General features: G+C 41.1%; 1 protein-coding gene and 1 pseudogene across 1 annotated transcript in view; one reads left to right on the top strand and one right to left on the bottom strand.

Moving 5' to 3' along the window:
* ITPR1 (inositol 1,4,5-trisphosphate receptor type 1) overlaps positions 1-26,269 on the bottom strand; it is a 355,422-nt gene that overhangs the window by 261,152 nt on the left and 68,001 nt on the right. The gene's annotated exons all lie outside the window — the stretch shown is intronic.
* LOC114676569 (U7 small nuclear RNA) lies at positions 22,974-23,019 on the top strand (annotated as a pseudogene).

The raw sequence follows: 26,269 nt of genomic DNA, 5'->3' as shown, positions 1-26,269 counted from the left end.
GATATGCAGCAAGGTCTAGGGATCCCTCGGTGGGGGTGCTTAAGGGGACAGCCAAGCATTAAGTGCCAGATTGAACCAAATGTCTTTGTGATTTTATATGACTAATTTCATACCAAGAGAGGGGAGAAATCAATACAGCCTTAACAGAGCAGGCTTGGCAGCTAAAATATGCTTAGGGAGAATCTCCCTACACAGCTTCTATTTTGGATTCCAGCAGGCTATTTAACAAAAGTCAGATGAGAGGTGTTAAAACCTCTGCAGAAGCTGTCTTTAAGAAGACTCCAGGAAGCATGATTTGCAGCCTTCAGTGACAAAGATTAGATACTAAGCTACTAATTAACAATGCCTGTCTTTTTAACAAGTCCTTCCCAAATTGAGACAGTTTGTCTTTCAATATCTTCCCATTGTGCTCCTTTTTCTCACTTTATCCTGTGGGCAGTTACCTCCAGTAGGCTGTTGGAAGCCACAAATTCCAGCCAGTGTGACACACAATCCAAAGACTGAAAGGGTAAGAGAGAGTACAGTCAAGATGCACAGTCCAGGCCTCAGCTACTCAAAATGAGAAGTGTGGGCCGGGCAGGGTGGCTCATGCCTGTAATTCCAGTACTTTGGGAGGCCAAGGCAGGCAGATCACCTGCGGTCAGGAGTTTGAAACCATCCTGGCCAACATGGTGAAACCCTATCTCTACTAAAAATATAAAAATTAATGGGGCATGGTGGCATGCACCTGTTGTTCCAGCTACTCGGGAGGCTGAGGCAGGAGAATCACTTGAACTCGGGAGGTGGAGGTTGCAGTGAGCCAAGACTGCCCCACTGCACTCCAGCCTGGGCAACAGACTGAGATTCTGTCTCAAAACCCAGCAGCATCAGCAGCACTGGCTGCTTGTTAGAAATGCAGGCCCCTTGGGCCTCAGTGCAGATCAGATAGCAGATTGTTTCCGAATCTGCATTTTAACAAGATCATGCAGTACACCCGCAAGGTTTGAGAAACTCTGCCTTAATGCAAAGCAAGCTGGTCATCGAAATCTCCAGGGAAATGTAAAAAATATTTATTCCTGAGTCTTATACCAACTGCAAGGATGGAGCCAGGGAATATAGGTTTTTGTAATCTCCCCAGTGATTCTAAAGTACAATCAAGCTTGAGAATCAATGCCTTAGAGGACCCGCAGATCTGAGACCTACCTAAGAGGTATGTGAACAAGGGTCAGAGAAAACCACAATAAGAAAACAAGTGAAAGTAAGTTTAAAAGAGAGCATAGCAACAAAGCAGGGCAAAGATTTGGCCTCATGTAAGAAACAGCGATTACCAAACAAACCAATATGCATTTAATCTAGTTAATCCTTGTACCATGAGCTCCAGAGACTAGTTGTATTAAAAAAAAAAAAAATCCAGCCTGGGCAACACAGGGAGACCTCCTCTCTCCAGAAAATTAAAAAATTAGCTGGGCATGGGGACAGTGCCTGCAGTCCCAGCTGAGGTGGGAGGATGACTTGAGCCAGGGAGGTCAAGGCTGCAGGGAGCCATGATTGTGCCAATACACTCCAGCCTGGGTGACAGAGCAAGACCTTGTCTAAAAAAAAAACATAACACTCAAGGCTACTTGCCACCAGATAGTGACTTAAATAGCAGTTAAGAGGCAACATAGCAAAGCAGTTAGTCCGTTTCTAGAGTCAGACTGCCAGGGTTAACATTGCTAGCTAACCGTGCCGCTTTGGGCATGTTAATCCTCTAAGCCTCAGTTTCCTCAATAGTAAACCAAGGATATGACTAGCACCAACCTCGTGGTGTTGCTGGATGGTAGAAATGGGTAAACCTTTCAGAACAGACCAGGTGCAACATAAGTATTAAAAGTGCATGTTAGCACGTATGTTTATTGCGGCGCTATTCACAATAGCAAAGACTTGGAATCAGCTCAAATGTCCATCAATGATAGACTGGATTAAGAAAATGTGGCACATTACACCATGGAATACTATGCAGCCAGAAAAAAGATGAGTTCATGTCCTTTGCAGGGACATGGATGAAGCTGGAAACCATCATTCTCAGCAAACTATCATGAGAACAGAAAACCAAACACTACATGTTCTCACTCATAAGTGGGAATTGAACAATGATAACATATGGACACAAGGAGGGGATCATCACACATTGGGGTCTGTGGTGGGTGAGGGGCTAGGGGAGGGATAACATTAGGAGAAATACCTAATGTAGGTGACGGGTTGATGGGTACAGCAAACCATCATTGCACATGTATACCTATGTAACAAAACTGCATGTTCTGCACATGTAACCCAGAACTTAAAGTATAATATATTTAAAAAACAGAAAAAAATATTACACTTTAAAAAAAAAAAAAGGGTGCAGGTTAGGCTGGGCGCAGTGGCTCATGCCTGTAATCCCAGCACTTTGGGAGGCTGAGGCAGGTAGATCACTTGAGGTCAGGAGTTTGAGACCAGCCTGGCCAACATGCTGAAATGCCGTCTCTACTAAAAATACAAAAATTAGCTGGGCGTGGTGGTGCACACCTGTAATCTCAGCTACTTGGGAGGTTGAGGCAGGAGAATTGCTTGAACCTGGGAGGTGGAGGTTGCAGTGAGCTGGGATCGTGCCACTGCACTCCAGCCTGGGCGATAGAGTGAGACTGTCTCAAAATAAATAAATAAACAAAATAAAAAATAAAAGTACATGTTAGTAGTAGTAGTAATCATTATTAGTATGACAAAGAATTATGTGTACCAAGACTGATAACGACAGGTAACTAAATCCAGCTGAGAGACAGAACTCTCTAGTGCAGAATGACTTAAGGCAGTTAAATCAAAACATTCCTGTATATCCTATAGAGAGAGATAATTGGTTGGGTTTCTATGCTTGGCCCAGCGTTAGGTAAATTGGTTCATAATATGCCTAGCATATTGCTTTGAATCGTCACAAATTTGCTAGTTATTTTCTAAAAGGAAACAGAAATATCCGAAAGAGTATAGGACTGAACTGAGTATCCAGATGACAACACAACTGCCCAGGCAGAGAACAGCAGCACACAGTTAGGACCCTCGGAGGGTGGGTCTCACCAGCTCTCACTGATGTGGGTTGACCAGTAATATACTCTGACAGTGGGCAAGTCAGTTTTCATTCTGGTGTTTCACATTCAAAGGCTCCCCTTCTGTTTTTCTCCTTTTCTCCTTCCACCCAGTCAATTTCTAGATGTCTTTTATTTGCCTCTTCATTTGCTTCATTTTGCCTCTTCATTTGCTTCATCTCCTATGATGGGGATAGTCCCTTAACTTCACATGCACACTCCAGAAATGAACTACAGGGCAAGGGAGATGAACGGGGGTCCTTCTGTGACAGGCAGGGTTGGAAGGGAGAAGAAAGCCAAAGACAAAAAAAGCCTCCACCAACAGGTTCTTGAAAATGAAAGTGAGTTCCGGAGCTTCACTAATTCTCCCACTGAGTGGCAGCCTCCGCATTCTGGGAGGGAAAAACATTTCCTTTGGCCCCCTCCCTCCAAACTCTTAATAAATTCAACTTCCTTTTACAAAAAAAAAAAAAAAAAAAAAAAAAAACACCTCTCTGGGCAAAGAGCGAAGGATTCGCTTACATCAGCCTTACTTCTTCTCTTCTCCTCTCCACTTCCCTGTTCCCATCTTTTATCAGAAAGAATATAACTATCTTTCTGAGGATTGGGGGACCTATAAACTTCCTTTTTAGGCTAAGACACAAAACAAATATAAGCCCCAAGGAATAAGCCACATCTTCTCATCTCTTTAAAACTGAGGCTAATTGTTTTTAAAACAATGCTACTTAGGAACCACAGAAGGGTAAGTTGTCAGGATTCTGGATTCCAGTTGGTTTGGGGGACAAGAAGGGGGTGAGGTGGGTGCTAAGAAAATGACTTCATATATAAAGAATATGAGAAGAGTAAGTTTCCCTATAAACAAGATCAGAAGAGGTACTTCAGATAATAATAAACTGTGAGCTCCATTAAAACTTAGCGACTTCAACGTGAGCAAACTATCTGTTCCTTACAAGGGATAGGAAAAAGCCCCCAAAAAAGGTACAAAGAGTGCAGAAATGAAAAGGATAATTGGGGAAAAGGCAATCTAAATACCAAGATCCCAGGAAAAGCGAGAAAGGCATGCCCATTCCAGGTACTTGGACAAAGCAAAAAAGCCAGCATATTTTATGAGTAGTTTCAAAGGGAAGTTTACACTGAACTATGTATCTGATGTGTAAACATCTCATTAGTGAGGGGTACATCACCACCAGCCATGGATGGTGAGAATTCTTCAGGGTACCCCAATCCTGCAACAGCCCCAGTTCAAATCAGATACCCCAGAGCTGCAAGCAAGCTCAAGTTCCCAGCGCAGAACTGGATGGAAGTGGGAAATAGTCCTTGAAACTGGTGAAACAGCCCTTTCCAGGAATAACGAACCCCGCAGCTTTACCAAATAAGGCAAGTGAAAGCTAAAAGCCAAGGAGGAACAGGCTCAAGCTGTATCTTTCCTAAAACTAGCCAGCTGGATGATAGAAATGTGAGTATCTCAATTCCACTAGCCTGGATTGTGCAGGGGAAGAGAAAATGCTGAGAAACTACAAACGGAAAAACATTTTGCCAAGGAGAGGCCTGTAATGCACTCATCCGAGCCCCTGCAACAACCTTCAGGAAGTTTCAAACCCACTAAACTGCTAAACATTCCCTTGTGAAACACGTAACACAAACTGGAACGGGTGTCCATGCTATGATTCGTGAGAATAAAAAAAGTGAATAAACGTTAACTTTTTTTTTTCCAAGTCTACATTTGTAGAGTTTTAGAGCATGAAGTTCAGATATAACATGGATATTAAAAGTGACACAATGAATTTCCATTTTTGAAAGTGAAAATATTTACAAGACTACTTCCATTTAAACGTTTATTTAGCAGTATTTTTCTGCTTCCAAAGAGGGTCCAAATCCAATTTCCTGTTGTAGCAAATCTCCCTTCTAGGAGAAATGGCTTGATTTTTTAGAAATCTTCTTCTCCCCCTATATGCCAAGAGTTTATATATGCTGAGAAATTTTTAAATAAATATTGGAGAGGAAGATTGCTAAAGTAAAGGCTGGTGAGTGAAAAGAAAGAAAGAAGGAAAATCTGCCTAGGGTTCTGATTTAGATTTCACCAGTGTCTTCTTCAGGTCTCAGACAACATGCCACCAGCCCAAAAAGCACAGACATATTACAGCAGAGGCAGCAGATTCCCTGAAGCACGCACAGAGCTGGAAGAAGGAGAACACATACCATAAATTTTTCTAGAAAGTCTAGTATTGCTTTCACTTCCCTTGAGTCATTTAGGTTTCTGAAAACTAATCATCTCCCAGAAAAAATCTAACAGATGGTAAGACACTTTCACAGCCATAAAGAGATGTAAACAAAGGGTTAAGAGGCTTAGAAAAAGTACGTTGTCCGGTCAATTGCTAGTCCGTTCCAGAATGAGTCCTCTCTATCCACTTCCTTTTCATACGACATGGTCAACCACTCAGCATCTTGGATCTTTTCTTGTCCTTGAAGTGTGGAGATGATGACACAAATCTCAGCAGAATAGAGAAGCACACAAGACTATGCCCATCTTCACACCCACACCGGAGAACAAGCTGAATGCATACACACGGATGCGCGGGGAGAAGAGGAGGTGACCATCCGTCCCTTCACAGCACGCTAACAATTTTGTCAACTGGCTCCTAAACATACTCAGACTGAGGTGGTGGGGGTGGGGGAGGACATTTTCCTATAGACACAGCAGGAACATGGCCTCTAGGCATTAAATTAACCAGCGGTTTCTTTGGCATGTTCTGAGTCAAGAACCCAAAGCTCATATGCTAAGGGGAGAGGAAAATTGCCTACTTGATAAAAATAAGAGGTATCTAACCTCTGAACTCAGAGCTTGATTTTTGATGCCAGTTTGATAAGACTGGCCAATGCACTTCTTGGTAACAACATTGAGGCCAGTACGGGAGCACTGAGCAGATAGCATAACTTAAGAAATGACAGCAGCATTAGGAAATGTGCTGCAATTTTAAAAGGCGTTAACAACCCTGTCTTCTGGTTACCCTAACCTGTGATCTGTGTATTTCCATTTCCCTTTAAAAAAAAAAAAAAAAAAAGCAAATCCTAAAAAAAATAAAATAAAACTCACAAAATCTTCAAGACCCAAACAGACTATTTCTTTTAAGCAATAAAAAAGAAAAAAGCCTGTCTAAATTATTCTAAGTTTACCAGTTTGTGTGGGCAAGATGACATTCTGAGTCCACAGGGACAACTTTAGGTCCCTCCAACACCAGAGAAGCCTCAGAATGACCTTGCAAAACTGGTTCTTGGGCACAATTCCTGCCGTATACTATTTAGTTATAACCAGGGCAGAAAACAACACGGTTCCCCCTACAGTCATTTTTGCATCACAAATGGTTTCTGAGCCTTTGGTTATTTTTAGCACTTTATACAGTGGAGTCTGCACAAAGCAAAAATAGATGTTTGCTTCATATAAAACTTGTAATGGGGTGGGTGTTGCTTGTTGTCCCAGACTCATTTAATACTGAGTTGAGATGGCTCCCAATATAGATTACCACTACCATCCCAAATATTCCTAAAAGAGGCTCATGGAGAATATGGCAAGCCACCTAAAACTGATGTAGAAGCAAGCACCATACACCATAGTGGTCTGGGAAGATCAAAGAAGCCTTTCCTGCGAGTTTTTAACCCTACACCAGGGAGTGAAGCTCAGGACAGAGACTAGCACAGCACCACAGCATCACCGTAGACGTGTTTCATCACGCGGGCTGCCTTCTGAAGAGGACAAGACTCGCATGGGCCTCTCTGTAGCACACAAGGTGCTGACCTTGCCCAGTCCTCCTCCACCCTGCTGACGCTGCCTCGGCAAAAGCACTCTCCAAGGTGGCTGGGCTGTCAGGGTAGATTTGGGTCCCTTCTAAGTGATCCTTGGAGGAATTACTTGGAGTTTTTTATCAGTATGTGAAACAAGTGGTATTTTAAGTTTCTGAAATGTTTGAGTTTGGTATGTGGAGGAGTCAGGATAGGTTTATATCCCAGGTCAACACAATTAAGTCTTATGAGTTATGGAGTTCAGAAGTAGAGAGGCTAGTTAACTGCTCTGGCACCTAACGTGATTGGTATTTATAGAAGAAATATTGGCTGCTCCGAGATGGAAACGTTCACTCCTCCTGCCTGATATTACTCTTACTGGAGAAATCTGCTCAAGGGCACCACTCACCCTGTGCCCTGACTGTATCCCTCTTCCCCAAGAGGCGGCCCCATTCAGCGACTGGCAGGTTTGGGAGAAGGACTAGGCATGCTCAGTACAGTCCCCGCGGTTTGCCCACTGAGGATCTGTTGTAATGGGCTTAGCAGCAGAAACTCTGGCCCTGCAAGAGGTTGGGGACAAAGACCGTAGTGGAGGACTATGAACAACACATGGGACAGCAAGGCAAAGGCCACATCCTTGACACGCTTTACCAGTGAGCTGCAGAACACAGGCACAGCAAGCTCTCTGCTGTTCATCTGTCACCTCCCCGTAACACTTGTTCTCCTGTCAGGGACATTAGGAGATTAGATGACTAGGCTAATTTGAACAATTGGCTTGGCAGTTCTTACAAAACAAAATGTGGGGGATTTGTGGAGTTCTCCTGCCCGCCCTCACTTTGAGAGGGTGATGTGGGTCATAAGGAATGGCTGGACGAGTTAAAAACCACTTGTCTGAACCAAAAGCCAGATAATTCCTTATTGAACCTAAAACTTAACCTTCCTCCTCACTCCTGAATACTTAATGTTTATATCCTCCATCAAGAGCACTTGAACCATACATGCTTTAAAAAATAATAATAAAGGTTTTCTTAAGGCTGAATTTAACATTCAAAATACAGTTAGATCTAATTGTGCAATACAGGTATAATATGCCTGGAATCTTTGAGGGATGGGACTATAAAGAAAATGTAATGAAGGAGAACAGTCCCACAAAGTCTCTGCCTAACCCTGATTCAAACAGCAGCAGAAAGAAGCCATCATGCCATCTGATAATGCCAATTTTCAATTCTCTATCATTAAAACAAACAAAAACCCTGGCTCAATACACTGTCTAAAATGAGCTTTCCTACCGAAAGGAACCAAGATCAGTAACAGGCTTTCTATTTAAAGGGAAGCCACCAAAGATGGATCCACTCAACTGGTGATTGATTGACCAATATTTTCTTTCTCTAAGCAAAGCCAGAAACCAACGATTTCAGAGTCATTTAACCTGCAGGTAGAAAATTAATTTCCATGAAGATAGCTCTTGATCAGGTTACAGAATCTGTATCATATTTCCTCTAATCTATTATTTTCAATGTTTAAGCTGTATAATACATGTTATACATATATACATATTCAGTGTTTAATACTTAACAAGTATTTAGGAATATTTATTGATATGAATAAGAAATTATGATCACAATTACATAACTAATATTTACAGGGGCCAGCAAATGCTCAATCCTATTGCTACAATGTAGTAGTAACAATGTTCTATGTACTATTATATACTTTATAATATTGTTTCATTTCATCATCAGAACACATCTTTTACAAGAAGAACTTGCAGCTGGAAGAGGTTAAGTAATCTTCTCAATATCACACAGCTGATGAGCTATGGGGCTGGAACTCAGACCCAGGCAAAGTGACCCTGAGCCTACTACCTTAAGTCAACACCCAAGTGTTCAGGTCAGGACAGCCTCGCCTCAGAGCAAAATCAGCAATATCACATGGGTCAATGGAATTTTTGTTCTACTCAGTATTTTGGAAGCCTCAGAATGACAAGATAAAAAAACAAAAGATGCCTTGACCCCGTGGGTCCCCCTCTCTCAATGACAATGTGAAGTTCACTGTTTACTTCGTTTGCTATATGTCTACATGAACCAGCGTAAGGGCTGCGTGTTCACACAAGATAAAACCTAAAATAACTTAAAAATCAACAATAAGAACAACTTTCAGAGGTGCAGTCATCTACCACTCCTTCATTGTTCCTTAGAAACTCAGTATGGCAACCACGAGCGCACCGACCATGTTTACATCTTATACACAAACGCTGGTTAGAGGAGCACTTAGCACGTGGCTCTATGAACGATGATAACTCAAACACTGAAGAAGCCCATCACAGAACACAGGACCACTTGGTCAGGCTAAGCACCAAAGCCTTCTGGTTTTGGAATATTATGAGTTCCACAATTCTCACTGGCAAAAAAAAAAAAAAAAAATTATACATATATAAAAAACAATAAAAATTCTCACTGGCAAAGCAACTTGGAATAGCAACTTTGTTGTCAGACACACAACTCCACATTTGAATGTAGCGGCCAATACACAATGGAAGGAAATTAATCCATCAGGTCAAACTGAACCGCTCCCTCCTAAGATTTTTGCATTCTCTGATGCTGTCACTCACAAGAAAAGACAGGAAAAAAGATACTCTAGAAACCAAAAAATAAAAAAGTGGCAGAAAAAAAACTATTTTCTGTAGAATCTTACATAATTTAGTTTTTAACCTCATATCAAACCATTTTTAAAAAGAAACATGCCTACACAAGAGCTCAATTTATTCACTTACAACCTTTAAAAAGCCCAATGGTGTCAAGCGTTACAGCAATCTGAAAGTAATCCTTTTTCTCTTTTTGCTTGCTATAAACAAACTATGAGCTGGAAGGGCTAATATTTCAAGATGAGTATAGAATGTACAGTTTCACTGGCATTGGTTGCTGGATGAGCTTCAGGTAAAAATGCAACTATCCTTCAAGATTTTCTGTGCCAGCCTATGCTACCTTATGCAGTAATGTAAGATTGAGGTAGGGAAGAGCAGAACAAGAAACCAATATGGCCTCTATCCAAATAACTACGGTTAGAGGACCCCAATCTAGACACCCCTACCCTCATTTCCTTTATCACGTTTGTCACACTTGTAATTACAGTCTGTTCTGCTATTTTGTGATAGTTGGCAAAGTCAAGAAATTTTGTTTTATCCAAAATGTTACCCTTTTTTCAGTGACGTAAAAAAGAATCAGAGGTTACAGAGGACAGGACTTTCCATCATAAAGTTGTTTTTCTGGACAAATTTCAACAGCAAAGGTATTTTTGTAGTCATAATGCACCTTGCTATTATAAGCTACTATATATAGTAGGCCTTGTGACTATAAGCTGAAAAAATACAAATCAGTTGATCAACACTAACAAAAACCAACCTGATCTCAATTTAGGAGATCTTCAGTGACCCAAAAGACGTCAGTATGGTTCACCTGCTAGCAACATCAGCTTCCCTGGAAGTTTGGTGAAAATGCAGGGCACCTCAGTTTTTATTCTAGACCCACAGAATCTCCATTTTTAACAAGAGCCCTGGGTGATGGCCTTGCAAATTAAAGTTTAAAAAGCACTGCTGTACAAGATCCAAATAAATCACAGCAGATAGCATTCAATGAAAGAACTCAGGGCCAACTAGCAAGCTGCCACTCAAACACTGCAGCTGTACAGAGAGCCGTGTGGCTTGTCGTGTGCCGTCGTGTGTCATCATGTGCCCAGGGCCCTCATTTCAATAAAAGTATATTCAGCGGGGGGGGCTGTGGAATGCAACTCTACCACATATAACTGGCAGTGTGGGGAACACAATTCATTGTAGGAAAAATTCCCATACTTATTCTACAACTGATACCTTCATTAGATTGTCAACTCCCAAAGGCAAGGCAGTATTGATTTTTTTCTTCTTTTCAGCAGGATCCCGGGGTCTAGCCCAGGACTAGGTGTGTAGAGGAGGTGCTTAATAAGTTTTGATGAATAAACAAATAAGTGTTTATGACTCATCAGGAAATCTCTGAATTTCAGCCAAATCTCCGCTTATCCCTCATGAGTTACTTCCTCCCATTCCTCTCTCTTAAATGACAGGGTTGAATAGGAAGATAACCTTTAAGGTATGTTCCAGTCTCCACATGTTAAGGTGCAAATTATTCAAGAGTGATATTTTCATTTAAATATTGACTTCATTCTGAAGGCACCTGCAAATAAAAACATTAGCTATGGATTGCAGCATTCCATGGATAACGGGCTCCATTGCCATGACTCGTTTTGCCATCAGTCCCTCCAAGGCTAGGAGCTGCCTGGCACATTTATTGCTTCTAGATAAATTTTCTTCTTCTGTCTTGGGAATGAGTCTGCCTCTTCACTGAGTGCTATCATTTTTTACTTCCGAGCATTTGCTTCCCACCAATCCTGCCCTCTCTCCCTACCAAGACTCCTAGTCATCACTTCTCATGGTATTGTCTGAACCATCTACACCTAAATCTCTTTGTGAAGATCCATAACCCCAGGCCTCACCTCAGACCTACAGAATCTGGGGGTGGGACCCAGAAATCTACATTTTTAACTTGTTACCAAGATATTCTTATGCACGTTCAGGTCTGGTTCCAACCTATTTGTCCAAAGACCAATTTGGGTACTATCTACTCTAACAACTCCAATCGCCCATCAGTTCCATTCCCTACCCATCAGTTTCTTCTATGAGCTCAATCTACTTAACAGTAGGGAAATTCATTTTATACCACCTTGCAATGCTTGCTATATTAATTACTGCCTATTATGATTTTGTTCATTCATTATAAAGAAAAGAAATAATAAAATGACTTTATGTTTCATTAGACTATAAATTTCATCACCAGCCACGATTTTTTTTTTCTTTGAGACAGCATTTCAGTCTGCCACCCAGGCTGGAGCGTGGTGGTATGACCATGGCTCACTGCAGCCTCAACCTCCCAGGCCCAAGCGATCCTCCTGCCTCAACTACCAAAGTTGCTGGGACTACAGGCATTCATCACCATGCCTAGATAATTTTTTATTTTTTGTAGAGATGAGGTCTCACTATATTGCCCAGACTAGTCTTGAACTCCTGGCCTCAAGGGATCCTTCTGCCTCGGCCTCCCAAAGTGCTGGGATTACAGGCATGAGACACTGCATCCAGCTACTGGCAACATTTTTTCTTTTTTTAATGAAGACATCAACTTTTTTTGGCCATTACTTTCTCACTGCTCTTACACAAACACACCCTCCTCCAACACAGGGTCACTGCCAGATCTTAATAATATTAAATATTTCACAATAACAAAACACATTGATGAGAAATGCACAGTCTTGTGTTTCAGCTCTTACTCATTCATCAATCTAGTTATCCATGCCAACAGTGAGACAGGTCTGGAGAGACAACCATCAACAAACTCCCTGAGGGTGATGATATTTAATATATTTTCTGCTTTTTAAGGCAACAATTTATCTTTCAAGCATATTTTAGCTTCCAAGCATGCTACCACAGAATCAGGATTGAACCCATTTACTCTGGTTTCCTCATATAAATCCTTATTCTATATGGAGGAAGCCAGGAAAAGATGATAGATAAATTCCATTTAAACCTTCTCTCTGGTTTTCCTCTATCCTCCCCAAAAGATGAGTGTGATCTCTTTAATTTGTGCTCCCATAATACGCTTTGCTTAATCTTGGCACTAAGTTGACTGTGTGATCTTCTATGTGACTATCTCCACCAGGTGATCTTCTTGCAGGTAGAAACTATGGTTGGTTTGTTTTCCTAAGAAAGTCTTTTTCACTAAAATATAACATATATGCAAGAGACCTACAGAAGTCGTAAGTAGAGAACCTGAATTTTCATAAAGGTACATGCATGTGTAAGCACCATCCAGTACAAAAAGCCATCACTTGTACTCTAGGAGTGCCTCAGGGAGTGTCCCTCACACTGCATTTGCAATCATCTTTGAATCTCTTGCAATTGATAGACCTCTGGCTACCTACCCAAAGACGCCAGAAGCCTGCAGATCCATTTTAATTATTGTTGCTTCTAACAGACTACTAAGACTGAAATAGACTTCTCCAGGCCATGAGGCGGTATGAACAGGCAAAGTTGATGTTCCAATCCTATGACATTATCACTGTGACTGACGCATCAGAAGCTCTCTCCCACAGCATGGAAGACCATTTAAGGTAGAAGTACTCTGCTCAGCAAGCGTGTGCAGATCCTGTAGAGTTAACTGACTGTTTCCATCAGAATAACTTCATCACAAACCCAGCTGGGGGAAAACAAAGCTGTTATACATGATTTTAATCCCAGAGCCCCAAAGTACAGGAGGATGCCAGTATGATCCCAAACAAACTGGGAAGAAAAGGCCATTGTTTTTTGATATTTTGGTATATTTTACAAGGAGAGTAAGAGGAGATTCTATTATATAATTCACAGATTTGTCAACCGACCATCTCCCCTGCAGGAGGAATTTCTGGCTTTGCTTTAGAATGCTTTAAAATCAATTTCCAGCATTCATTGTGCAAATGAAGCACTGTCCTCACATTACAACAGGAAATGTGACTGCAGGTAATAAGGAGCAGCCAAGACTCAGGAAGGATGATCTGGAGCCAAAAGGGCAGAGGCAAATAATTCCCATCAATCCCTGAATTGTTTTCTTCAATAAGAGGCTGAAACAAAAAAAAAAAAAAAAAAAAAGAAGAAGAAGAAGATGAGGCATCTATACTTTCGCACTTAGACCTCATGAACAATAATAGCCCATAAATTATTTCTAGCTGGAGAAATTGGCTAGAAATGGTGGACAGATTACAGCATTTTCCTGGGCAACCACCCCAGCTTGAGGCGCCATGTGTACATGGGGTACCTCTGTCACCATGGCCAAAGCTGCTTAGACACAAGGCCACAAAATATTATTTTACACACTCATTCCACAAATATTTATTGAGCATCTTTTAAGTATCAGACATTCTTCCAGATGCTGAGATAGAATCCCTGTATTCATGGTGTTTACATTCTCTTGGGGGAAACAGCCATAAGAAAGTCACAAATAAATACAATATGATGTCAGACAGTGTCAAGTGCGCAGAGAAAAAAGAAAACACTGTAAGAGAATAGAAAAAGTTGACAGTGAGTGCCTTTTTAGAGAAGGCTGTTTGCAGAGGCCCCTGTGAAGGGCAAATGTCTGTGAATACAGCTACCAAGTTGAGGAAACAGTGAGTGCAAAGGCCCTGAGGCAGGGACGATACAGCCACTCAGGCTGAGGAAACATCAAGTGCAAAGGCCCTGAGGCAGGGACAATCTTAGTGTGTTGACAGCAACTACAAACAGCAGTGTCTGAAGCCAAGCAAGCAAAGGAATGAGAATTTTTAAGACACTGTAAACCAAGGAAACAACTTTGAATTTTATCCTCAGTGTGTGATGGGAGTCATGAGAAAGTTTTAAGCTGAGAAATGACAATATGTAGCTTATATTCTTAAATTACTACTCTGCTTGTTCTATGGAGATCAGACTGTAGCGCGGGCAAGGATTGAGACCAGGAGACCAGTTAGAAGACTAGTATCATGGTCCAGACAAGAACCAATGGTGACTCAGAAAAAGGTGACAGTGATAGATGAGAAGCAGTCAGATGTAGGATATATTTCAAATGTAAGTCAAGAAGATTTACTGAGGGACTAGATTAGGGCATGAAAGAGAGAAGCCAAAAAAAGACTCCAAGGTTTGGATAGATGTGGAGAAATTAGAACCCTTGTACACTGTCGGTGAGATTATAAAATGAAACAACTGTAATGGAAAACAGTATGGAGTTTCCTCAAAAAATTAAAAGTAGAGCTACTATATAATCCAGTAATTCCAGTTCTGGTATATAGCCAAAGAAATTAAAAGCAGGGTCTCAAAGAGATTTGCACACCCACGGTCACAGCAGCAGTAATCACAATCGTCAAAAAGGTAGAGGCAACCCAGATGCCCACTGATAAAAGAATGGATAAACCAAACATGGTGTACACATACAGTGGAGTATTATTTCACCTTAAAAAGGAAGGAAATCATATTACATGCTATGACACTGATGAACTATTAAGACATTCTGCTATGTGAAATAAACCAGTCACAAAAACACAAATACAATATGACTCCACTTATATGAGGTATCTAAAGTAGTCAAATTCATAGAAACAAGAATGTAGAGTGGTAGTTACTAGGGGCTGGGAAGAGCAGGAAAAGGGGACTTATTGTTTAATGCGAACAGAACTTCAGATTTGCAAGATGAAAAAGTTCTGGGGATCTGTCTCACAACAATGTGAATATGCCTAACACTACTGAACTTTACACTTAAAAATGGTTAAGATGGTAAATTTTGTATTATGTGTTTTTACCACAATTTTTTAAAAAATGAAACTCACATTATCTATTATGCTCGTGATATCAGTAAATAAAAATATGAAGCATCCTGATTAGCAAGACATTAAAGATCTATTTTACTTCATCAATGTCACATGAAGCTTTCAAATTTGCTTTCATTAATAATATATATACCATATTAGAACTATAATATATGCATATAATTTTAAAGTATTAATATTTAACCAAGAATTTGACTCCAAGGTTTAAATAACTGGATAACTGAAATTGCCATTTACTGAGAAAAGACTGGGAGAGGCAGGTTTATGAGGAGGAAATCAAGTGGTCTATATTGGGTATAAGTTTGAGATGCCTATGAGACATATCCCAATGGAGATGTGGAATAGGATGTAGTGTATGTGAGTCTGGAGTTCAAGGGAGAAGTCTAGGCTGAAGACAGAAACTTACGGGTCTTCAGCATCAAGACAGCATTTAAAGTCATAGGACTGGACCAGCTCAATAAGAAAAGTATTAGAAAGAGATGAAGACTGAGCACTCAGCCCTAGGAGACTCACAAGTAGACTTAGGAATAACCAACTCACGAGCTAGGATTTAGGGATATGAATTAGACTCAGTGAAGTCTAATTCATATCCCTAAATTCACAGTAGGTGCTTGAGCCACAAAACTGCATAAAATTAAAGTTGATGTGGCCACAAAGGGTCATAAGAGCGGGGAGGGGGGCAGAGGGGAAGAAAGAGAGAGGAGCAGAGATGAGAGAAGGGTCTTAAAGTCTAACATCTAGCAGTCCCAGTTCTGGTGAGACCTGCCCATTCTAGGTTTCCTATTTTTACAGGCCTGTGAGCTTGCCTGTTCTGTTTATGGTAATTCTCAAGCAACTTGAGTGGGTTTCTGTTCTTGACCCCCAAATATTCCCTGATGAAGGCCTAAAGAAGGGAGACAACACATGTGGTAGTAAGAAGTGAAATCAGGTCGGGTATGGTGGCTCACACCTATAATCCCAGCACTTTAGGAGGCCCAGGCAGGAGGATTGCTTGAGCGCAGGAGTTCAAGACCAGTCTGGGCAACACAGCAACTCTACATAAAATTTTAAAAACTTAACCAGGTGTGGTAACATGTACCCGTAGTCCCAGCTACTCGGGAGACTGAGGTGGGAGGATCGCTTGAGCCCCAGAGGTCAAGGCTACAGTTAGCTGTGATCATGTCACTGCACTCCAGCCTGGGTGATGGAGCAAGACTCTTTCCAAAGAAAGAAAAGAAAAAGAAGAGGAGAGGAGAGGGAAGGGGAGGGGAGGGGAGGGGAGGGGAGGGGGGGGAGGGGAGGGGAGGGGAGGGGAGAGGAAAAAAAGAAAAAGAAGTGAAATTACTTGTTATCAATAAAAATTCTAAATCTTATGTGGTGAACTGCATCATTTAGCCCCAGCTCTTCACTCTTCCTTGTATCCATGCCCTCTGACATGAAACTCTGTAATGCCAATTGACCATAGGTGAGCTAGCCAGCTCTGCCCCTTGACTTCGGACTCAGCCCAAAGAGACATGCTTTGGTCAGCAGACATATCACAAACAAAGCCTTTATGGACTTGTGCACTGGGCTTGCTCTCTAGAGCCACTGTCATTGCCACAACGCTGGAGAATGAGAGACAGACGGAGCAGAGCCAAGTCATTCAGTCACCTCACTCTGTCCAACAGCAAGCCAACCCTCAGGCACATGGGCAAGCTCACCCAAGATCAGCAGAGCCTCTGTGACCCAGACGCACACGCAGAAAAAACACTTCTTGTTGTGTCTGCCTGAGGTTTTGGAACTGCTATGTGGCAGAGATAACTGATGCATCATATATAAAAACACACTTGGATTTGATCAACTTTTTTCTTATCCAGTTATCACCACTGATACGTGGGGACAACTTGGCTTCCCCAAATGGCCAAATATGGACAGAAAGTAATTGATAGACCAAGAAAACGGAGCTTTAAAAAAATCTAGATTATACAGAATGTGGCTGATCTATCCACAGCTACTGTAGAATTAAATATCATTTTAAGGTTTATTGTAAAATAAATATAAATAAGCAAAATAATACAGAAGGCTATCAGGCATTCGGATTCTCCTATTCATGATTTGCTGTACAGGTGGTTAAAAAGTAAAAAAGCAGTCTCTTGTTTCCTTTTAAGAAACAGTCTTTAATTCTTGTAGCATAAAAACATTATTCATCTTCAATGAGTGGTTACATGGTCTACTTGTACATGTTAGGACAGATTGTACGCTGGCTTCCAAAAGCATTACTTAGAGGATGATTTTTAAATACACTCACATTAGCATTGCTTTCTTAAATGCTATTTACAGATTATAAGAAATTTTTAACATAGAAATAGCTATTTCATGAGAAGTGCAAATGTTCATGATGAAATGAAATTAACATTTCAGTAGTGTACCCTTTTAATTTGATAATATCATGAGGCTCAGGAACTTAAGAAGTTTGAAAGAAGTCTAATGACCTCACGTTTGCCTCAGATAAAGTTTGAAATCTAGTCACATTTTCTTTCAGCAACTATATTTGTTTTCCATAGTGAAATAGTAAGCCTCAAAGTATGAGTGTAAAAATACACAATTCTCCAAAGTGAAGGGTAGCACAATTGTGGCTATTATACTTGTATACTTGGGACTCATTAACTCAAGAATATCAGTAAATACCAGCCCTCCACCAACCACCAGTTTAAAAATGTTAAACTCCCACAAGAAGTTCTTTCCTTGAACCTGAATATAATTGTCTTAGGTCTTTAATAGCCATTCAAAAAAATTAAATATGCATAAATGCATTCAACAGTTGGTCTTCAAAAACCACAGCTATTCTAGAGTTCAATGTGAACAAAGTTTAAGGTTAAGAACTGACTTCTAAAACTATGCAACTCCCATGACAAGCTAGAAGATCTGTTCTCAAATACCAGAACACTCATGCACCCTTTTAAAGACATCTCTAAAATAGCTGTGTTACCTATGCTTGCAAACACATGGCATCATTGCTTCCCAGTTTTTAGATCATAGGTTCCAGGATCCCTCTTACTACACAAGAAGAAAGTAAAAGGCATTTCTAAAAGGCATCAGAGATTTGAGTTTAAGAGCCTTTAGTTTATAGATGAGGCCAACACAGAGGATCAGCAATGCACAAGCTTGTCACACACCGTTTCGTATGTTGATGCTCAATGTTCATTTTTCCACAGAAAAGGAAGTCATAAAAAGGATTTGACTTATAAAAACATAAAACGTCATTTGTTTATAAATCTATAAACATACTGTTATACTGTTAGAATACTAGAAACTGTTTTAAAATGTTTTAAAAATCAAATTTTATATGGCTAAATATAAGGAAACACATCTTCCACACTGTCACCAAAATTAACTTTCTTTAAAATAAAAACAAGGCAAATTTAATGATGCCACTTTCCAGCTTAAAAACTTTCATGGGATCCCCCTGGATTCTATGAGATAAAAGTCCATGTACCTTGAAGAGAGCAAAAAAGAACCTGCCCCATTCGGAGAGTTTAGATACTTGTCTCCACCCAAATCTCATGCTGAAATGTGATCCTCAGTGTGAGGGGTGGGGCCTGGTGGGAGGTGATGAATGGAGTGAGTTCTCCAGAGATGTGGTCATTTAAGAGTGTGTGACCCCCTCCCCATCCTTCTCTTGCTCCTGCTTTTGCCATGTGACATACCTTCCACCATGGCTAAAAGTTCCCTGAGGTCTCCCCAAAAGCTGAGCACATGCCAGCACCATGCTTATACAGACTGCAGAACTGTGAGCCAATTAAACCTCTTTTCTTTATAAATTGCCCAGTCTCAGAGGTATTTCTTTATAGCAACGCAAGAAAAGCCTAATACGCTCATAGAGCCCTCATCAACATTTTCAGCCTCATCTGGAACCATACCTGCCTGACACCTGGCTCCCTCTATTCCAGCCACACAACATGGCTCATTCCTTACTCAAACTATGGCCTTCCATATCTCCTTGATTTTGCAGGCTGCGTTACCTTTGCTGGAGTGCCTCTGTCCACCTAGTCACTATCTATCCATGTGGCAAGATCTTCAAGATCTTGAAGGCATCCCTGCCTTCTTAACCCAGACACACCTCCTCTTCCCACACAGCTCCCTATATTACCAGCTACACTTCACATTGTCAATTAGTTCTTCACACAACTATCTGCCCCTTTTGGGTGAGGTTAGCTCCAGGGCACAAATAATGCCTTAATCCAACTTGGGATCCCCTGGCACCTGGCACATAATAGGTGTTCAGCAAAGCTCTGTGGAGTAACCAGAAGCAAAGGGGAGAAGAATAAAAGAGAAGTTAAAATAGAAAAAGATGAAAGCATGCAGTCCTAAAAGACAGTAAGGATCTCAGCAGTAGAGTATGCCTAGTTTTTACTTTGTCTCAGTTCACCCCAAAGTTTTTGATTTTGTCTTCTGAGGTTCTCCGAAACAACATCACTAGCTACCACAAAGTTTTAACACAAACTCTATGTAATGACCCTGGCCTCCAGGGCCCAACTATGTAAAAATCACAGACTCTTAATCTCCTTTTTTTCTCAGGTCTGTGCCTTCAGGCTCCCCCACCTTCACCCTACTGCACGAACTTTGGCATAGATTTCCAATGACCACATACCTGATAAATCTAATGAGCAGCAGTCTCACCTCTATTGTTTGACTTATTGGGAGTGATGATAGTGTCTATCATTGAACCTCTCATACCTTTAAGAACTAGCTCAAGGAGGGGCTCACACCTGTAACCCCAACACTGTGGGAGGCCAGGGCAGGTGGATCATTTGAGCTCAGGAATTCAAGACTAGCCTGGACAACATGGTGAAACCCCATCTCTACTAAAAGTACAAAAAAATTAGCTGGGTATGGTGGCGCATGCCTGTAGTCCCAGCTACTTGTGAGGCTGAGGTGGGAGGATCATTTGAGCCCAGGAGGAGGAGGTTGCAGTGAGCTGAGATGGCACCACTGCACTCCAGCCTGGGTGGCAGAGTAAGACCCTGTCTCAAATAACAAAAAAAAACTAGCTCAAGTGTCACCTCCTCTGTAAAGCCCTCCATGACCCACCCTAGCCCCCAAGTCCACTGCACATGGTTGACTATTGTCTTCATTTGCCTATCTCTAACCTCAGTTTGGACTTGGAGTCTAGCATGTTCTATGTTATACTGCAAACCATTATCAACATGTCTCCTTTCCCACAACAATTTAAGTTGCAAGAAATAAGGAGTTGATCTTCTTAGGCTTTATCTTCCCCCCTCCAACCTGGAGCATTACACAAATTCAACAAGGAATTACTCCATTAGCAATCACATCTTTTCTCCTGATCACTAGTGCTTCAGGAACGGATAACAGTAAGAGCGAAAGAAAAATAGTGACAACAAAGTATGAAATTGTCCAGTGTTACCCAGGTAAGGATTGAAGGGGAGACTCCACTTCTCTTCAATTAATGCTCATTGAACACATTACAGACCACACCCTACGAGCTTTCCACATATCAACTTAATCCTCACAACATTCCAATGAAATAGACATTATTATCCCCATTTTACAGATGGGAAACTGAGGCAAAGAGATTAAATGTCTTTCTTGAGGTCATACAAGTCATAAGTGGCACTGCCAGGATTCAACTCAGGCAGTCTTAACCTACATTGCATTTCCTCTCAAGATAAACACCTAGGAGAAAGACTGTGGAACAGAAGATTGCCTAAGCTGAACAGAGAAAGAGAGAGGAAAAGAAGAGAACATGATAAACACTCAACTCTCCTGAGGAGGAAATTAAGAGAAGGAAAACTGGTCCTGTCTGCTCTTGGTGCCAACAGTATATCTAGTAGTGACCAAGGCCCAGGCCCAGGTTGGCTGATTATAGGTCAGAGTTGCACGGGAACAATGAAGGGAAGGTGGAGGAAAGACTCTGCATTGCATTCAGGAGGTTATGAACCTGGGAAACACCTCTATTTTTGCAGTGTGTTTAAGCGTGTGTGCGTGTGTGTGTGTGTGTATGTATGTATGTATGTTTCCCTGTTCACGTATCCTGGGCCAAAGAGTCCTGGCTATTTCTTCCCACTCTCAACTCTGACCTGGCTCTGAACTCTAATTCTATCTGGCCTCACTTGGCTGAACTGACCCACCTATTCCTTACCTTTAAGCTCTTTATTTATTCAGAGCTGAGGTTCTAGGAGCTGATTCAACAGATAGAGGTTTGCTCATAGTAGAGACTGGAATAAAGGTCAATAAATTCTGGGAAAACAACTCCTGTGCAATAAACTACCACTCGTACATAAAGTCAGAGTTCATTAAGGTAACTGTCCATCTGAAAAGCAATTATTAGACTCACGAGTTGAGGGTGGCTCTTAGAAGATCTATCCAACAGGAGAAGGAATGAAGACAGCCTTGGAAAAATCTGAGGTTCAGTTTTCCAATTTGGCTCTGAATTTGGCTTATGAATTCTTACAAGTCACTGACATTTTATTTGTCCTCTGAATTTATAGATCTCCTCTCCATCTCCAACATACTTTTATGCAGTTCATTTGAGGATATGTTACAGCTCATTGTACAGGGATTTGGCTACCAGGAAAAGCAATGGGCAAGACGGGGCCAGCATTACACCACTCAGATTCATTAGGAGTGAAGCTGAACTTCCTGGCACAAACCTTAGGTCAAAATGGCAATAAATGAAATGGACAAGGAAACAACTGCAGCCTAATGTTCTCAAACATCAATATCGCTTTTGATGTTAATATACTTAGTGGAACATGAAAATCACTTTTCAAACCACTTGGACATTCATCTCCAAATTTCTGAAGTTGCGCTCACTTTAATTCCCTAGAAGTTGACATTTTAATTCTGTTTCAATATCAATCACATTTCTGCTTAGCAGAGAGTCAGTGGTTCAATTGTTTGTAGAAACCAATCTAGTTCAAAAGAGAATTGGTAGCCATTCCGATCTTCGTCTTGGGGAGATAATCAATACAGCCTGCTCTCTGTGGGAACACGCTCTCCTGCAGGCCAAGGGGAGATGCTGACCCCAAGCAGGAAGGAGAAAGACTGTTTATTTCTTGGCACCAGGAGGCAAAATTTAATTTAACTTTAAGTGTCCATGAGCTTTTCATCCTCAAAGTGCTTCACAAATATTAACTAATTAATCTTCTCAGTACTGCTGCATATTACATAAGCTCTTTCAGGGATAAAGAACAAGGGAGGCACTGAATGGACCAGGTGGTAGAATTACGAAGATAAGAAACTAACCTCACAATGAAAAACCTTTTACCTGGAGGTGCTATTAGTGGTTAGGGCAGACTGCAGTGCTAGTGGTTGTGACTATTCTATCAATTCTAGCAGTTTAAAATCAGTAAGAAAAATAATGCTGAAACTAGGGCTGCAGCGATAATGAGCTGAAGGTTCTTTCTGGAACTAAGCCTCAGTTCCCTCAACTGTCAAGTGAAGCTGCTTACAGAACAAACTCCAGAGGGTGCTTATGAGGAATCAACAAGGTGACACATTCAAGATCTTATCACAGAGGAGCCTACCAGTGCTCAGTACACACCAGCTGTTATTAAATAAAAAAGGTGCCGTGGCTTCCAGGTGTCTCAGCAAAAAATGGGTTAAACAGCTTCAAAATGTTTGCAGGTATTGTCCGTATTTTCATTTGTGAGAGACAATGAATTTAGCCAAATTGTATGCACCTCTTTCATGAGTTGAACTGTGTCCCCCCTATAAAATTCCTATGCTGAGTGTTACAGCTCTTTTAGAATTTGTCTAGTGCTGGAAAACCCCTTTTTTAAACTCCTATGTTGAAGTCCTAACCTTCAGTAGTTCAGAAAGTGTCTCAGTCAGTTCAGGCAGCTGTAACAAAATATCACAAACTAGGTGGCCCATAAACAACAGAAATGCGTGTCTCAGAGTTCTGAAGGCCTGGAATTCCAATATCAAGATGCCAGCAGATTTGGAGTCAGGTGAGGGCCCACTTCCTGGTTCGCAGATGGCACCTTCTTGCTGTGTCCTCCCATGGTGGGAGGAACAAGGGGGCACTAATCCCCACCACCTCTCAAAGTCCCCAGCTCCTAACACTACCTTGGTTATCAGGTTTCAACATAGGAATTTCAGGACAAAAACATGCAGAATGTGATTCATTTGGTAATTCATTCATTACAGATGTCAATAAGATGAATTCATACTGGAGTGGGGTGGGACCTATTCCAACATGACTTAGATTCTTATAAAAAGGGTACATTTGGAGAAGGCCACACCTGCACAAAGAACACATGCAAACATGAAGGCAGAAGAAATAGAGCAGAAGCCAAGGAATGCGAAAGCCCTCCTGTCAACCACCAGGAGCTAGGCAAGAGGCATGACGGATTTCTTCCCATGTCTTCAGAAGGAACCAATCCTGGCCGAGCACGGTGGCTCATGCCTGTAATCCCAGCACTTTAGGAGGCCGAGGAGGGTGGATCAGCCGATGTCAGGAGTTCAAGACCAGCCTGACAAACATGGTAAAACCCCGTCTCTACAAAAATACGAAAATTAGCTGGGCGTGGTGATGCGAGCCTGTAATCCCAGCTACTCAGGAGGCTGAGGCAGGAGAATCGCTTGAACCCAGGAGGTGGAGGTTGCAGTGAGCCAAGATTGCGCCATTACACTCCAGTGTGGGTGACACAGTGAGACTCCATCTCAAAAAAAAAAAAAGAAAGAAAAAAGAAACCAATCCAGCTGACACTTTAATTTAGGTGACACAATAAATTTCTGTCATTCAAGCCATTCAGCTTGTGGTACTTTGTTGCAGCAACCCTAGCAAATGAATAAAACCTCTATATACGATCAGTTTTGTTTAATAAACAACCAGGAACCCACCAAATCCTACACACAAGCATACTGGTCTGTGAAGTCACAGGTACTCAAAAGTATCCTGAATGAAAAAATCTAGCACCATTCAATCTTGATGCCAAAGACAGTAAAGGGAGCACTGGACATCAACACAACTCAGGGTACCAGAATCAAGCACCCTGCAATTTGGTAGGAAATCAAATTTTTATCACCCAAACTTTACGTGGCTTATAAAAACCCAACTTATGTAATAATTCTCAATATGCATAAAGAGAGGACAAATTTTTTTTTTTTTTTTGAGACAGGGTCTCGTTCTGTCACCTAGGCTGGAGTGCAGTGGTGTGATCACAGTTCACTGCAGCCTCGACCTCACAGGCTCAAGAAATTCTCCTACCTCAGCCTCCCAAGTAGCTGGGACCACAGGTATGCATCACCGTGCCCAGCTAATTTTTTTCATTCTTTGTAGACGTAGGGTCTCCCTATGTTGCCCAGGTTGGTCTTGAACTCCTGGGATCAAGCAATCCTCCTGCCTTGGTTTTTCGAAGTGCTGGGATTACAGGTGTGATACCCAGCCAACAAATTAATTTTTACATGGTCTTCACTACTCCTGAGGTATGCATGGGCCAAGACACACCAATTGGCTCCCTGCTGTTCAGCTTTCTTACTGTTTCTCCAACACTGCATGTACCTACACCATGGCTTTTACCCTTGGTGTTCCTGATGCTAGCATACCATGTCCCCATGGATACATGTGGCCAGCTCTTCCTAAACTTGTAAGTGTCAACCTCTATGTTACCTCCTCCAGAAGATCTCCCCAACTGCCCTATCTAGTGCTGGCCCACCCATCCCACCCCCAGTCATGCTGCATCACATCATCTTTATTTTATATTCTTTCCAGTGTTTATCACTCTGATGTAATCTTGTTCATTATGTATTGTTTGCTTCTCAGTGTCTCACTCCACTAGAATGTAAGTTCTATGAGGGCAGAGACTACATCTGTCTCACTCAGCACTATCTCCAGTGCTTAGCATGGTGCACAATGCACTGCATGAACTTGATATTTTTTGAATGAATGCATACCACCTTCAAAGGTGAGTCATTTTTAGCTAAGTGCAAAGTCTTGCAGTTTATTCAAGGGAGAACCACTAGCCAGTGCAATTATAAGATCCTGGAAAATCTCAACATACAGGGTTGGCAAATCTAAAACCTGAGATATTGGTAATGCATATTTAAATGATCCCTACTATAAACAATTTGTTCAATGTAATATAAACAGGCCAGATAGTCCTTCCTAAGTAATCTTAGTGTAAACAATTAGTCCAACTGCTTCACTCACTATCTTTTTGCACATACTATCGGTAAAATAGTATGTGCAAACAAAACAAATAAAATAAAAATTAAGAAATCACAAGTCAACCTTTTAATAAAACTGGGACTATTACAATCCAAAATGCAAACCTACTTGTTGCAACTTAACATTATTGTCTAATAATTTTTCTTATAAAAAATAGAAATTGAGAATTATTTTTAGAATAGCAGATATTTTGATGAGCTGTATCTAAATTCCAATCTTTTACAGTAGGCTTGTCCAACCCACGGCCCAGGACGGCTTAGAATGCAGCCCAACGCAAATCTGTAAACTTTCTGAAAACATTATGAGATTTTTTTTGCATTTATTTATTTAAGCTCATAAGCTGTTGTTAGTGTATTTTCCGTGTGACAATTCTTCTTCTAACATGGCCCAGGGAAGCCAAAAGATTGGACACCCCTGTTTTACAGGTTCAAAATGTAAACAAATGTTAAAGACAAAATTGAATAAATGTCAATGGCCTAGGAGCTCAATTCAACTTGTCTAAATCATTCCTCTAAGAAAAATAGCCATCCTGAGTCATGAGCTCTGAATCCTCAATGTGACCTTTAGAGCAAAACAAACAGTTATCTGTTTATATTTTAAAATAGTTATTGGCAGGTCTATTGCTCATGTTCTTTTAACCCACGTTAAATTAAAAAATAAATCCTTTAAGTCATTCAGGTTAAACCATGAATATTACAAACCAATGCTATGATTAAAAATAATAATAATAAAGAAGTCCCCAGACCAATTTAACACCACCCCAAATCCACTCAGATCCAAAAATCAGAGTTAAATTAACTAATATCCATTCTTTCTTATTTTCTCCTTTCCTCTTCTTTTTGGCTTATAT

The sequence above is a fragment of the Macaca mulatta genome, chromosome 2, assembly GCF_049350105.2.
Source record: "Macaca mulatta isolate MMU2019108-1 chromosome 2, T2T-MMU8v2.0, whole genome shotgun sequence".
In the NCBI taxonomy this organism is placed as follows: Eukaryota; Metazoa; Chordata; class Mammalia; order Primates; family Cercopithecidae; genus Macaca; species Macaca mulatta.
The sequence above is the reverse complement of the archived record's forward strand: the minus strand, read 5'-3'. Positions and strand labels throughout refer to the sequence as shown.